Here is a 15,343-nt window from a genome sequence, read left to right on the forward strand (position 1 = left end):
GAAGACTTGTCACTTTAGGTTGGTACTGGTGACATATTGACAACTGGAGATGTCCAGTCTTACAATGTACTCATTAAGGGGGGAGATGGAATATTTTTTACCAATTCTTTCCTTTTTCTTTGTTTCTTTCCTTTTCTTCAGTTTCTTAAAATTAAATCCAGGTAATTTCATCCTCAGCATCACTGGTCCTATACATTTACATATCTAGTTTGCAAAGGAACTATCAAACTGGACCAAGCTCATGATTTATGGTTCACCTGGTACTACCTCCTAATTTTAGCAGCAATCTTTACTTGGTGTTCCTTAGAAATGTGCAAGAAACACTTTTCCCTTTCCTATGGGGAAAAAAAAAATATTTTATCTCCTCAAAAATGCACTGTTGAGTGTTTTGGAATATGAGTATTAATGTAATCATAATTCAAGCCATTTTACTTAGGGTTCTTTTAACACTGGATGGCCACAGCAAGTACATAAATGTTCAGTTTGTTCTCAAATGTTGCTACTTTGACTTCAGTGAATCTTTTTTCCTTTCACAAAATGCTGTCCCCACTGTGAGACAGCCCATAGCCACTAGGTAAAAGTGCCATTAGAAAGACAACCCAAATGGCCTGATTAATATTATGCTGATAAACTAGTGCATTTCTCACTAATCCATGTTTTTAAAGTAGCCAAGGCTACACCCATATAATCAGGATGTGTGAAAGACTCCAATTGATGAGAAAATATTCTGCATTAGCTAGGAAATGTCTGTTGGTTCAAACTACAATAATCAAAGTAATAGCACTGCTTTTCAAAGCAATTTAATTGTAAATATCCAGGACTAAATTACAGTACTAGTAATCCTGAAGAAAATCTCAGTTTCTGAAAAGGTAGGCACAATTCCATCCTATTTGAAATTTACTAACAATGTCATCATAATTCAGTTGGAAAAACATGCTTTACCATTTGCCAGAATGTAATTTACTGGACATTCTTGAGAAAGCCTTCAGCACTATGCAGATTCTTTAAGCTAGTACGCCCCACACAAATACAAAGTAACTGTCAACTATAACTGAACTTTCTTCTGAAGTCTTTTAATGTTATCCAGAAACAAAAATAAAGAAAAAGAAAATATTAGGCCCCCCAGATTTTCATAAGACAGAACCCTGACAAATACGTAGGCATCAGGAATATTTGTGCATCTGCTGCACAACAACCCTCACAACAAGCTGACTTTACAATGGCTACGAAATAAACCTGTGAACATAGAGTGGCCCTCTTTGCAGCCTGGTGGAAAAAAATCTGGACAAATGGCCAAATTCCTCTTTTACCAGTGAGACAAAATTACTATGCAGAAAAATATGTTGTGCCTAGTGAAATTAGAAGACATGCCACAAAATGCACTTAATTCCTAAAGTTGAAAATTAACTAGGACCTTCTTGTATCTAAAAGCTGAAGTAACATGGATTTAAGATTGTTTCCTACAAAGCAGAAATGATTGCTGTTGTTCCAAAAATCTGATACAAAAATAGTGCTTTCTATAGCCACATAGCATCTCCCAGTGTTCAAAACCTTTAATACTGAATTAATGACCTAATTGGCATGCAATGAAAAGGTAATATTCACTGAGTTTTCCAGCTTTGAAAATGGAGGTAACAACTACCATGCTCCTTATTCAAAGTCTCTATAATATATTCTAGGTCTCCATGCTTATACCTACAAGTGCAGAATTACTCAGGCCTCAAACAGATGGAGCTTCTTGTATCTAGTACCAGGTGATCCTTAGAGAACTGCTGGCTGAAAAGCCCTGATGAAACCCAGACAGACATCTGGATGTAGAGATGACCCGGTAGATCTCTATAGTGGTGACCTGACTGTAGGCCTCTCAGTAGGATGCTGTCCCACTAAGGATCTGTTCTCAGAAAATAATCCCGTGCAATTTTAAGACAGTCTCATACCAAGTATTTATGCTACACAGCCAAAATTTTAGCCTCGTATGTAGATATTTAAATCTGTATAATTATCATAAAAATTCTAATGGAAAATAATTGATCTTTAAAGGAGTAAGAAATATGGAATGTTTTAAGGACCAGACATGGAAATGCTACTCTTCTTTTAAAACTACAGATCAGCAAACTTCAGTTACCTCCTAGGTTTCGGAAGAAAAACAGGTGCATTTTCTTAATCTCTAGTTTTATTTTGTTTTCTCTCAATTTAACATAAATTAATGATGCTTTCCCATTAACAGCTACTTGATTATCAACCAGACCCAAAGGCAACTATATACTATTTGCCCAGTGAAAGATACTAGGAAAGCACTTCAGTAAATACCAGGATACATAAAAATGGTGCTGCATTTTTTATTGAGTGTAGCTCTAAACCAAAGTCTCTTACAAATGTAAATCATTTCATTATCTTTTATTCTAAAATGAAACAATACATTATGCATTAATGTTTAGATGAACAGCTATGCATTCTAGGGCTCAATGAAATTGCTAGTTCTGTAAATCAGTATTCAACCACAAATAATTAAGAAAATGTATTCAGATTGACACAGTTAGATTGGAAAAGAAATACTTGTTTGTCCTTAAAGAGAGGCTAAAGAAAATGTTGAGCTAATCAGAACCAATTTTCAGGACATGCACATAGACATTATTAGGAACAAAAAGGAGTAAAAACAAGTAAAAGAGTTAAAAATCTAAATTCTTGTCATTTGGATTAACGTAGGTGACCAATAATACAGAACAAAAATACAGCCTTCCTTTTATTCAGTTTTGAAATACCTGCAAAGGGCAACCTAAAACTGAAAAATGGAGTAAGTGCAATGAGGCCTTTAGAATAATTATGTGTTGTTAATTGAAGAATGTTAATCATGTCATATTAGGAGGAAGACAGGGTTAAATTGGTAAAATTTCAATTCACTTAGGCCTTATCTCTTGTTGGAATGAACCAGATGATTAATCCTTAATATTCTTCAGGGATACAGAGAACATCAGCAATTAAATTAACAACTACAAAGTTTATGCTCAGAGATTCAAAAATGAAAGACAGAAACACTTTAATTTTTCACAAGTTGTTACCTTAATTATCTTCTTATTGCTTCTGTCTCTTCTCCCTCATTACAAAAACACACCCCTTAGTATTCATGGATCCCTTTAATTTGCTGTAGCTCGGCAACTATGTAAGGAATGTCATCTGAGCTGCAAAAGTCATAAATCTTACTTTGTGCATACTCATTGAAAATAAATTGTTCTGCTGTACCTAGTCCCTGTGTTCGAACTGCAAAGTGCTGACAAATTTCTGTTTCCTTACAAACAGACAGCAATGTCCATCAAATTTTGGTGGCAGAAAAGGAAGGCCTGCTTAGCACATAAAGTGAAGTAAAGTTTCTTTTATGAAAATATAAAAGCAATACAGGTATCTAAGTCAACCTAATAGTTATTATGCAAAGTGCTACTGGCAATAGGAAGATATAGGGATAAGTTTCTTATGAAACCTTCTAATTCTACAGTCATGAAAATAAGAATGTAGTTCCAGATCATTCATGAAAATTATATACCAGTAAGAAATTAGAGACTGACACTTAAATGAAAGTTCTTCGATTAGAGAAGAAAACAATAGAGAAATTGAAGGACTTAAGAATGTGTTTGGGATTCTTTCTTAAGAGTTGCATTAGAACTCTTACACAGAACATGTGGAATCTTGTTATCAATACAGGACTGCATCATATATTGAATGATTTCAAATGTAATTGCTGTGAAAGTAAATGCTCCCACAAGTTGAATGCAAAAATCCATGCTTGCAAAACATAGGGACTTGACATTGTTATCAGTAGGCATGCTTTCAAAATTACCAAAGTTTTAAAGTAAAATGTCATATCCCTGAAGGGTGCCCTTACAACAAATTATTAACGAAGCTCTATTGATCTTCACCCAAACAGCAAAATCTCAATAAATCTCGTCTGGACCTTTGCTGAAGGTAGAAAATGCATTACACCCCCCTACTGACCACAATTTTTATTATCCCTATTGTGTTTGCAGGGCAGTCAATTTTATACAGCATAACAAACTGCCAAGTGCTAAAGTGATTTCCTCTATTACTGAGGTCCATGTATTAAATTTAGTGAGGCACAATATCAAACTTCAAATATTGCAGAGTTTAGAATTGAATGCAGCTGAGCCTAATGTTATCAACCTGACAAATACACTGACATACTAAGTAGCAGATCATTTATTCATATTTGGAACTGGTTTTGTTTTTCTATTCAGCTGTATAGTTTTAGATTAGCCACAATATTTCAAAATGTGACTATTACTGTGAAGTCCAAAGGCACTGTGGAATATATATTTCATATTCTTATTATGCATTGTACATCAGAAAAATATGCCTCAATAGCCTGTTTTCACATATAAATACATGTAAATTAATAAATTACTTTGCATAATGCAGGTTTAGGCTGCAAATACTTTAACCCTTTCAAATTATCAGTGATAAGCATTTCAGATACTTTGCTTATAGTCAAATAGAAAGCTTAAATTCTCAGATGAAGTTTCATTTTGTGCTTCTTTTTTTCCCTGATCATTCATTTCCCTCCAGGCTAAGATATTCCAAAACAGTGGATTTCTGAATTTACAGATACTATTTGAAATCTATTTTTTACTGAAATATGCCTGTTTTAATGTACACCATGTCCTCTTGGAAGAACTGATGTATCCTGAATAATTCAATCAACAATTAAAAATACTTGTCGCTAATACTTAATGATGTATTCTTCAGTAAATGATTGCTTACATCGATGCAAATAAAGCTTTCTGTAATTTTTTTCTTCAATAAATAACAAATATTTCCCATAACAAACTGAGAAGAAACATCCAATATTTTGCTTACCTGAAATAATCCAAATGATCCTCCTCTGTGGTAAAAGCTGAAGCTACAAGGCTTTGAGGAAAGACAAATTCTGCATTGATATCTGTTATTTTAGGTAATGGCAGTTTCCTACCTTTTGGAAGTGGATCATGAGACCTTTTCTAAATGACTTTGCATGCTGGCAGTTCTGCAGTTTTTTACTTCTGTGGTCTAATTGTGCAACTATCAAATGGCAACAGTTGTCATTCAAAAAAAGCTCATGGTGGATCTCTAGACAGAACCATCTATCCTCATGTGAAAACTCCAGGGAGGATTCCTAGAACTTTCTCTCTGGAAACCTCCATCTTTAATGTGCAGTATACCCCTGGATGGGAAGACAGAAGGATAATACCATTGATAGATTTGTGTAACATTGCAAATGTAAAGGAGAATCTCTAAATGAAAGGAAAGTCTCCCCCCCCTTTTTTAACTCTGTTTTTTTTTTTTTTAAGGATAAATCATACAACTTAGTTAATTCTCCAGGAAGAGCCTGATAGTCTGCAGTCCTTCACTTTGGATATTTCATTGGTGTAGATATTTTTGCCCTAACAACCATGTTGGATACTATACTGTCCAAATCAATCATTAAACAGTTTAGCTAGATGCTTTATGTTGTCAAAAGGCTTGTACACCTGTCTCATAGGAGACAGCAGGTCAAAAATGTTGCTACCTTGCACTTTGATTTGGAGTTTGAAAGCCAACTTTCTGCTGGAAAGCCTAATTCAAGCCCTGAATTTTTGTGTCTGCTTTTTTCCCCACATATTTTTCTCCGTGATCCTTGTTAGAAACTTACTGCAACGCTAGCTGGCTGTAAGCAAACAAATAAGCAGAGTGAATGCTGAAAAACAAGCATTAAATATTTAAGCTTGGAATTATTGTGCTTTTGGAGTTAGACCAGTGGTGCTTTAGTTGCAAACCCTTTCTCGAAAGAGAAACCATTTAACATAAGCTGACACTCAAATATAGCATAATCTCATACACTGCCAGAGTTCTTCCTTGTCACTGAAAAGAGATCAGATATTATTTTGCTAATTGGACTGAAAAATGCTCTTGGCATTCAGAGACTCCCTACATATACACCACTGACTACTTGGACCATGCAGGTCCCTGAACTGACTTTATGGAAGTTTCTGTGTCTTCTGCAATCACATCATAAATTGGACTCCTCTCATTCAAAACCAACATTTACCTGTTAATAAGCCTGTCTATTCAGTTCCATTGTGGAAATTCCACACGAGTAGTGAGGAACAACACTCTTCATAGTTCTATGAGTAGAGCTAATGGCACTACTTCTTTCATTCCTGAAATGTTAATTAGCTTGTAAGTCTGACACTTGGTAATGAAATATTTATTTTCATGGAGCACTACATGTAACTTAAGAATTATAGTAGTGAATCCAGATGTATTACTGAATATAAAAATCGTTATTCTAAACTGTGTTCTAATCTACAAGGGAAAAACACAATACATTATTACAAAGAATTCTCTTATTCACATGGCTGAGTACTATCCATTTTAAACACTTTGCATTTTGAACTTTGGAAGAGCTACCTCTATTACTTGCAAGAGTTCTTTGAAACGTATAAGAAATTCCACAAACTTTATATGCTTTAATTCCAACCCTTAATTACATTACATTACAATACATTTCATTTAGATTTGTCAAGGATATAACCCATTTGAAACTATTTTTCCCCATTTGTGGCATAAGCTGCTCAGGAAGAAGTTTGGTATCCCGACAAAGAAACTGGATATGAATAGCAAAATAATAGAATCATCATGTAAAACGGGAAACACTGGGGAGACCTCTGAGAAACTGAAAAGCATGTGAATAGCCACCTAGCAGAATCTCAAAATCTGAAAAGCAAATGACTCCAAGAAGGGTGGAAGAATTGGTTTGCTAGCTAATAAGGTAAAGACTCTGTGTAGATTTTATCAGAGTAAAACACAAAGGGACCCGGTGTTGTTTTGATCTTAAACCTGATGAATTGATCCTTGCATCAGTTAATTCTTTTCTTTTCCCAATTGCCAAGGAAGATTTTTTTTCTTGTTCTCAAATGACTCACCTGCAAGACTCTACAAGATTATCTTCTTTGATTCTCACTATTTGAAGCAACACTTGGGTGATGGTATTTTGGATTCCCTTTCATCAGGATACTGATGGAATGCAGTTCTACAACCCTGCAGACTCTGTATGTTCTAGATTTTCTCCACATCAGGGAGGACATGAGGGAAACCTACTTGTGTGATGGAATTGTAGATTCGAAGACTTAAATGACTACCATAACTTAGAGTGCTTTTTGCGAAGAGAGTTTACAGTTTACAAATGGACAGTATTTGCCATTGTTCCTGAGTTCTCTAGAAGCCACTATAATAGCCTATAATGGTATTTCTAGTATTCAGACTTCCTGATGACTTCATATGCCTTCACTGTCACCCTTCCAATATTGCAACATTGGAATTAAAGAACATTAACAGACTTTTGATGATTCACAATGAGCTTCCTGAACAGGACAGCCACTATGACAGGCAACAGGGTCACTATGTTCAGTTTTCAAACATTGTTCAGAGTGTTAAAAACTGGGAATTGCTTAGAATTTTGTTAGCTGAGTGATGTCTGTGCTTCACCCAGCACTGAAAACTTGTAATAATAGTCCTAGAAGTAGTACTATGTTACTTAAAACCCCAGGATTATTATGTGGTTTAGTATCAGTTTTTACATTAAGTATTAGCACCATCCACTGCAAGCGCTGAAGATTCACAACCTAGAATAAAAAGAACACCCTTCTAGAAATTTGCTGTTTTGAGTGTCTGGATTGGCAGTCCTGCGAGCCCAGTGATGCTGGTTGGGAACGTTCTTGTTGCTAGTTCCTGGAATTATTTGGAAAAAAAATGCAGCAGTACTGACTAGATTGACAATATTTGCTTTACAAACTCATTTCTCCTTCTCCAAGTTCAGAGAATTAGAGGATTAATTAACTCCTAACACACACAAAAATATTATCTTATTATTGTAAATTTAATTGATTTTATTTTTAGATTGCCTTTTTCTGCTTGCATCTCTTTCTAAAGGCATTTCAAAACATGGCAAAGTGTCTCTGGAAAACCACAGGAACCCATAAAAAAAACAACAAACAAGTTTCAATTATCAACAAGCTTTCATATTTAACAGCTTGAAATACTAGATAATAAAGGGAATTGGAATAAAAAAATGACAGGTATTTTAGAAACCTTAATTTGGTGCTCCTCTGTGTGCTGTATAAATGGAAACTGAGGTAGAATGTGAGCAGATGATCACTGATAATATACCTAGTCTACTTTTTTTATACAGGAATTCAGAACACAACTCCCTGGTGTGTGAGTTGACCATTCTCCAGTGTGAGAAACCAAGAATAGAATGTCAACAATAGAATGGGAAAATATTTTAAAAATCACCTCTTGAATCATTTATGGCACACAACATTTATTCAGACATGCGTCACAGCATGAATTTAACCCCAGAGGCAGATGATATTAAAAATACGTATGTCTTTTGCGTAAGAAAGACAGGACAGCTGACACAGGCAGCCAACAGATAGCAGCAATTAGTACAGAGGGGCACAAGGATGTGGTCCTCATCTGAGTTCAGTCCAGCCTAAAGATTCTCAGATATGACATGCCACAGGCCACATTTCCCAGAAGGTGCTGGAGCTGCTATCCCCGCCAGGGCAGAGGCTTCAGCCCAGGGAGTTTTGGATGGTGGATGCAGCCCTCCAAGTCCCAGGATGCAGGGAGCGCCTGGGGCCTCCCCATGAGGCCAGGAGAGATGGTGGAGTTCAGGATCCAGAGAAGAGAGAGCAGGGTAAAAAACACCCTGGACTTCAGTAAAGCAGACTTTGGCCACTTCCAAAGAAGAAGGATCTGCTTGGAAGAGGCCCGTGGGAATAGGCCCTGGAGGGAGGAGGGCCCAAGAAAGCTGGTTCAAGAGTCACCTCTTCCAGGCTCCAGAGTGGTCCATCCCAATGCAGCAAGTAACGCAAAAGTGCCAAGAGGCCTTTATGGATGAGCAAGGAGCTCCTGGCAAAACTCAAACATAAAAAGGAAATATAGAGAAGGGGGGGAGCAGAGACAAGTAACCTGGGAATAATACAGAGACACTCTCCAAGCACGCAGAGATATGGTTAGGAAAGCCAAAGCCCACCTGGAGTTGAATCTGGCAAGGGATGTCAAAGGCAACAAGAAGGGCTTCTGTAAGTAGCTAAGTGGCAACAGGAAGACTAGGGAAAGTGTGGGCCCACAGCTGAATGGGGCAGGAACCCTGGTGACACAGGACAAGGAGAAGGCTGAGGTACTGAATGCCTTCTTCACTAGTAAGACCAGTCTTCAGGAATCCCAGGCCCCAGAAGCTGCAGGGAAAGTCTGGAGCAAGGAAGACACACCTTGATGGAAGAGGATCAGGTTAGAGAATGCTTAAGCAAACTGGACGTGGGCCCTGATGGGATGCACTTGCGTGTGCTGAGGGAACTAGCGGATGTCACAGCGAGGCCATTCTGTGTAATCTTCGAACAATCGTGGCAAGCGGGGGAGATGCCTGAAAACTGGAGGAAAGCAAATGTGACTCCTGTCTTCAAAAAGGGCAAGAAGAAGGACACAGGGAACTACAGGCTGGTCAGCCTCTCCTCGATCCCTGGGAAGGCGATAGGGTAACTAGTCCTGGGAACCATTGCCAGGCATACGAAGGACAAGAAGGTGAATGGGAATAGTCAGCATGGAGTCATCAAGAGGATTCCCAGTCATGCCTAACTAACCTCCAGTCATGCTTAACCATCCCGATGACTTTTTGTAACAAAAGGACTAGCTTGGTAAATGAGGGAAGAGCAGTAAATATTGCCTCCCTTGACTTCAGGAAGGATTTCAACGCTGTCTCCCAGCAGATCCTCATAGGGAAGCTCATGCAGTATGAGCTGGGTGAGCAGACAGCGAAGCAGATTGAAAAAACTGGCTCAATGACTGGCCCCAGAAGGTGGTGATCAGTGGTGTGAAGTCTAGTTGGAAGCCAGTAATGTGCAGTGTACCCCAGCAGTGGTGCAAAGGCAGTCACTCACCACATCTCAAAAGCAGACCAGCCAGTCTCCAAGCAACGGCTGCTTACCCCAAAAACACCTCCTCTCTGCATTTATTGCTGAGCATAAATATACCTTTGGTCAGTTCGGGTCTGCTGTGTCCAGGTTGTGTCCCCTCCCAGCCTCTTGCCATCTCCAGCCTACTCGCTGGGAGGGGCAGAGTGGGAAAAAGAAAAAGCCTTGATGCTGTGCCAGCACTGTTCATCAGTAGCCAAAATATGGGTGTGTTATCCACACTGTTCTAGCCTCAAATCTAAAACACAGCACCATATGGCTTCTATGAAGAACATAAACTCCATCATAGCTAGACCCGGTACAGTGATTTAACTTTTTTAGCTGAAATGTTTCCTGAGCAGAGGTGAAGGAGATTTAAAGAAATCAAGGATAAGCTTCCTCCAATGTGATTTCTGAATGGGGTGTCCAAGAGGCAGCTCCTCCTATGTCATGCAAGTATCTTTTGCCCAACACATACTGTTTCTTTTGGGTAGCCGCATGTTTGTTTTAAAAAAACAGGAATTCACAGTAAATGATCAGTGGTGAAAACAGCACACTAAGTCAGTCTACTGTGATCATGTGACCCTAAGAAATAATTATTCTCACTCAAGCCTATACTACCACTCCTTGGCTATTCGTACGGTCCAGTAATTTTTCCAATACACAATCATAATTCAGTGATAAACTATTGAGCAAAATAGCTGTAATTCCTATAGCTGCCCCAATTAAATTCCAATAAACTTTACTGTTTAGAGACTATTCTGTCGAAGAGGAACTCATCTGACAAGTAATAGCATCATGGTGTTCACATGAAACAGTTCCAAATTAACTGAGCTATTAATGTGTATAAAATGTATATGATAGCAAGCAGCATAATCGTATACAAAACAACTTATCCCATGAATATCAACACAGAACCACATCATGTCTCCATGAATCATTTATTAACTTTCTCCTTTTCTTCTTACTACTACTTTTGATGATGTATTTTCAGCTACCATTCAAGCCACTCAATAACTAGCAATAACAGAATCAATAGTGTGGTACATAATCATTCTACAGACCTGTCTTGATGTGGGAAATGGTGTTTTTCAATTGAACTACGTCAGTTTGACATAATTGAAAGGACTGGTTAAAATACATACTAGCTTATGTGAAGCTGTGTATGCTGACTTTTCTACAGGGGAACCTGAGCTAAAATATTTAGCCAGATAATTAATTTGCATCTTAGAAAAATAGAAACAAGACTGCTTGGTCATATTTAGCTTATTTGACTGTGATAACATTATTAAATTTGTTCCCTAACGACATACCTCCTATGTAAATTGGAGTTACTTCACTTAAAAGACGACTGAAGTAGTTGTATTACTTCAGTAGTGTCATGAAAAAAAAAATTCAGTATGTAAAAGGCTGCTGCAAAACATGAGTAAATATTCATTTCTGCAAGTCCAACTGCATAACACATGAACAGGCTTGCTCTTCAGCAGGAAAGATTCCGATTAGACATGTGGCTCACTTGGTGTGTTTTTTAGCTAAGAGATAAATTTGACTTGTCTGTTTATAATTGCTTTTTATAAACCAATTTAAATTAAGAATTTGTTCACAGGCTGTGAACATCCATATATTAACCTAAAACAGGATTGTTATCTTAGGTCGCACTGTGTAGTTTTGCATCAATAGCATATTATAACCTTCTACAATAAGAGAGTAACAAATGCTAAACCCACAAATCAGTAGTGAATAACAAGTAACAGAATTGCACCCGGAACTTTTGTAAGGGCCAATAACACACATCACCACATCATACCACAGGATTCCTTACGTGCATGTGAGTGGTAGTATGAAATGTTTTATGCTACCCCAGCTAGGTCTGTATGTATTATTAAATTATCTTCCTAGTCTTTACAGGTCTTAATTCCACATTCCCCATTTGTTTCCATCATATTTTTTCCTGTAGCGTTTGTAATTTTGTCTTCCTGTTAGATCAGCTTTCTTCTCTTGTTCGAGAATAAACTCCTCTACTCTTCCTAGCTATCAGGAGAAATTATCCAATATACAAATCAAAATTTGCATCCTATTATTATTATGTTGTTGCCCATAGAGTCATCGAACACATTGCCAGACTAGAGCTTATTGATGCCTTTTCTGACATAACACCTCTTTTTGATAATGCATGGTTATATCACTGCTGTGTGAGATTCTTTTCTGGGTATATTTAGCTCTTATATGGTTCTAATATGAATATCCAAATACTGTAAATATAACCATCTAATGCTGTAAGAAAAGGATCCAACCACTTTGTCTATAGCATAAGGTACTGAAGGTTTTTATGAATAACACAATAGGCTCTGCCCTTCTTGATGAACATTAGTATGCAGTTGCCACCTATATTTCCTTTTTTGCATTTTCAGAAGACAAGTCTTGAGTATCTTAATATGTATTAACAACAGTGAACATAGGTAGAACAAAATAAGAGATTTGCTAATGCATGCAGACTACGGAGAGACATGGAAGTCACACACTATGAAGTGTTAGGCAGGCAAGTTGGTACACATACCCCCAAGTGTCTGAATACTTCTGAAGTAGCATAGCTGTTCTTATGCTTTGAAGACCGATTACCATATATTATTACCACTCTGCAGCAGAAAAAAAATGCAACAAAAATACTCTGACTCTTAACGATCCAATTCAAAGAACTGCAGGTAAAGTCACACCAGGAGGGTTAATTAGACCCTTCTCTAAAGCAAATTTTTAATTGCCTTTCAGTCACAAACAACCTAAAAAACTAAAGGTTTTTTACCAGTGCTCTCTGTTGGAATTAATTTTTCCTATTTGAGAGGGTGGCACCTTAGACATCTACATGTGTCAACCAAAGCATAGCAAAATAAGGGCATTATTATTAGCATCATTACCAAGTTACTCTAGGTAGAAACATGCTCAGAGTTCTCAAGTTTCCCATTGTTGCATGTTTCATGCTGCCCTCAGATGCTGTGGCAGTAAATACAGTTTGAAATACATGAAGACAAAAAATGAAGTTCACCCTGTGAGTTGCTTTAAGAGTAGAACCTTAGGGATGTCAGGAGGACATGATTTCTTCACATTTAACTCAAAAGGGCATTGACTGTTCTGATCGTAAATATACTCCTTTCGTCTCAGCCTCCTGACCTCTCTCTTCTTAATTTTCCTTCCCTTTCAGTGACACATCTTGTTTTATCCTTCTTCCTGCATTGTTCCTGTTGTTATTAGGATGTAGTATTTACCAGACATCACAACCAAGACTGGAGTATGCAGGCACAACTGGAAAAACAATCATGGCCCTTGTGACCGTTACTTCACAAAAGGAAGTTACCTCAGTTTTCTCAACACTTCCACTGGATAATGAACATGAGATGTATGTAAAAAAACATAACTGGGCTTTGCGTGGAAAATTATGAGTTCATCATGGGTATGTAGGTTGACATCAGAATCTGATACCTGAAAAGAATAAAGTAATATTATATGAAAATTACAACTTAATTCAGAAGAATGTGATATATTGGGTATGTTCCCACATGGTGCAATTTATCTGGGATTCTTCTAGAACTTAATACCATTGATGTGGGATATTTTCCCAAAAAACTTGCAAGCTAAAACACAGCGCAACTGCTGAAAACAGTAAGGCACAATCAGTAACAGCCTTTTTTTTTCAGGTTAGGTATTTCAGTTATCTTACATGTGTGCTGATAAAAACCAGTTGCTTTAAAAAATTTTGCAATTTTTTGCTGATGTCACAGTTTTAAAGCAGTTTTGTAAGCTTTATTCAGTATTCATGCTGTGGTAAAAACTACATAGGTTGCTAATTTTGAAACCAACAGCACAATTAGCTCTGCCACTTTAATGTTAGCAGCATTACCACTGCAATTACTCTTCAAATTGGTTGCAAGTTACTCCTCAAATTGACTGTATGAGCACCAACATATTAAACATTTCTGTATTCAAAGGTACACACTTACCTATACCCACCCTTGGAGGAAAAAAAAAAAAAAAGTCATCCACACAGAACATTTCACTGTAAAGAATGTGAACAATTTTAAAATTTGCTTTTTGAATAAAAGAAACATATGTATGTTTTCAAAATACTGATTAAAACATACAAAACCTCCAAACAAATAGACCTTTGAATAAAAGTTTAAATCCTGAATAAAAGTAATTATAAATATTTGGTCTGATATATCTAAATTCAGCTTTTAGCTTTGGAAAAGTCACTTTTGAATCAAATCACATCTCAACAAACATAGCTCTGGTCTTCACGTCCTATTCCAGAACAATGGATGCTCAGCAAATTCTCCAAGTGGAGTACCTACAAACGCGACATTTCTTTTAACTGTTGTTTTTACGTTAGTTCAGAAAGCATAGATGCACTTAACTTTAACTGCAGCCACTAACTAGCCATTTCACGGGAATTTCGATAGGAACATTTTGTTCAAAATTCTGAAAGCCCAAACAAACAATATACAGGATAGTGTTTCATTCATTACTACAAACATTCTTAATAAAAGGAAGATTAAATTGTCATGACGATTACATCACTCAAAACATGAAATGTACAGTATTTAACACAAAGAATGACTAAAGTCAAAGCATTTTATACTGGTTTTCCAATTAACTAATACTGCCATGAATCAAAGTCTCAGTGAGGAAGGGAGACAGATTTTCCAAAGAATGCACGCCAGTTTTAAAAGCAGAGATCTCAAGCTTGAAATTTTATCAAGTATGCTCATTATGCTGTATCTCAAACACAGACCTATCGAAAAACTAACGTTCACAATACACGTGCATGAATCTACTGAAATACATACAGTCTAATGTGAAGAATCTTTTTGAAATTAGACCATGTTTTCTAATCTCAAAACATTGCTAGTTGGGCAATTTTCATTTCTGTAAAATGACAAGTGATACTTCATTTTTAGGTAAAGGTTAATGTTAAGTTCCCAACTTCATAAAATGCACTCCTCTATAAAATAAACCATTGCATGCTGGTGCCTAACATTAGAGAAAAATGTTCACACAGTCAAAAATGAATGGTTTTTGCATTTCAAGGTGACAAGTACAATGTCAGACACAATCAATCGATCACTGCATAATTATTATTGCAAATGATCCATATCCATGCTGCAAACCTTAAGGGGAATTTAATGAAGCAGTAAGCACATCAATAATAAGATCTACTTTGGTCTCTGTTAAATCTCGTGATTCATAAATATGTTGTCACATTTTATTCTTCCTTGAATTCCTGTAATTATATTTGAGGAGAAGCTAACTGAAAAGTAAAATTCAAATATATATCAGCTTTTCCTCTATAAAAGGAGTACTTCGCTGTATTA

Source organism: Ciconia boyciana, chromosome 13 (genome assembly GCF_034638445.1).
Source record: "Ciconia boyciana chromosome 13, ASM3463844v1, whole genome shotgun sequence".
In the NCBI taxonomy this organism is placed as follows: Eukaryota; Metazoa; Chordata; class Aves; order Ciconiiformes; family Ciconiidae; genus Ciconia; species Ciconia boyciana.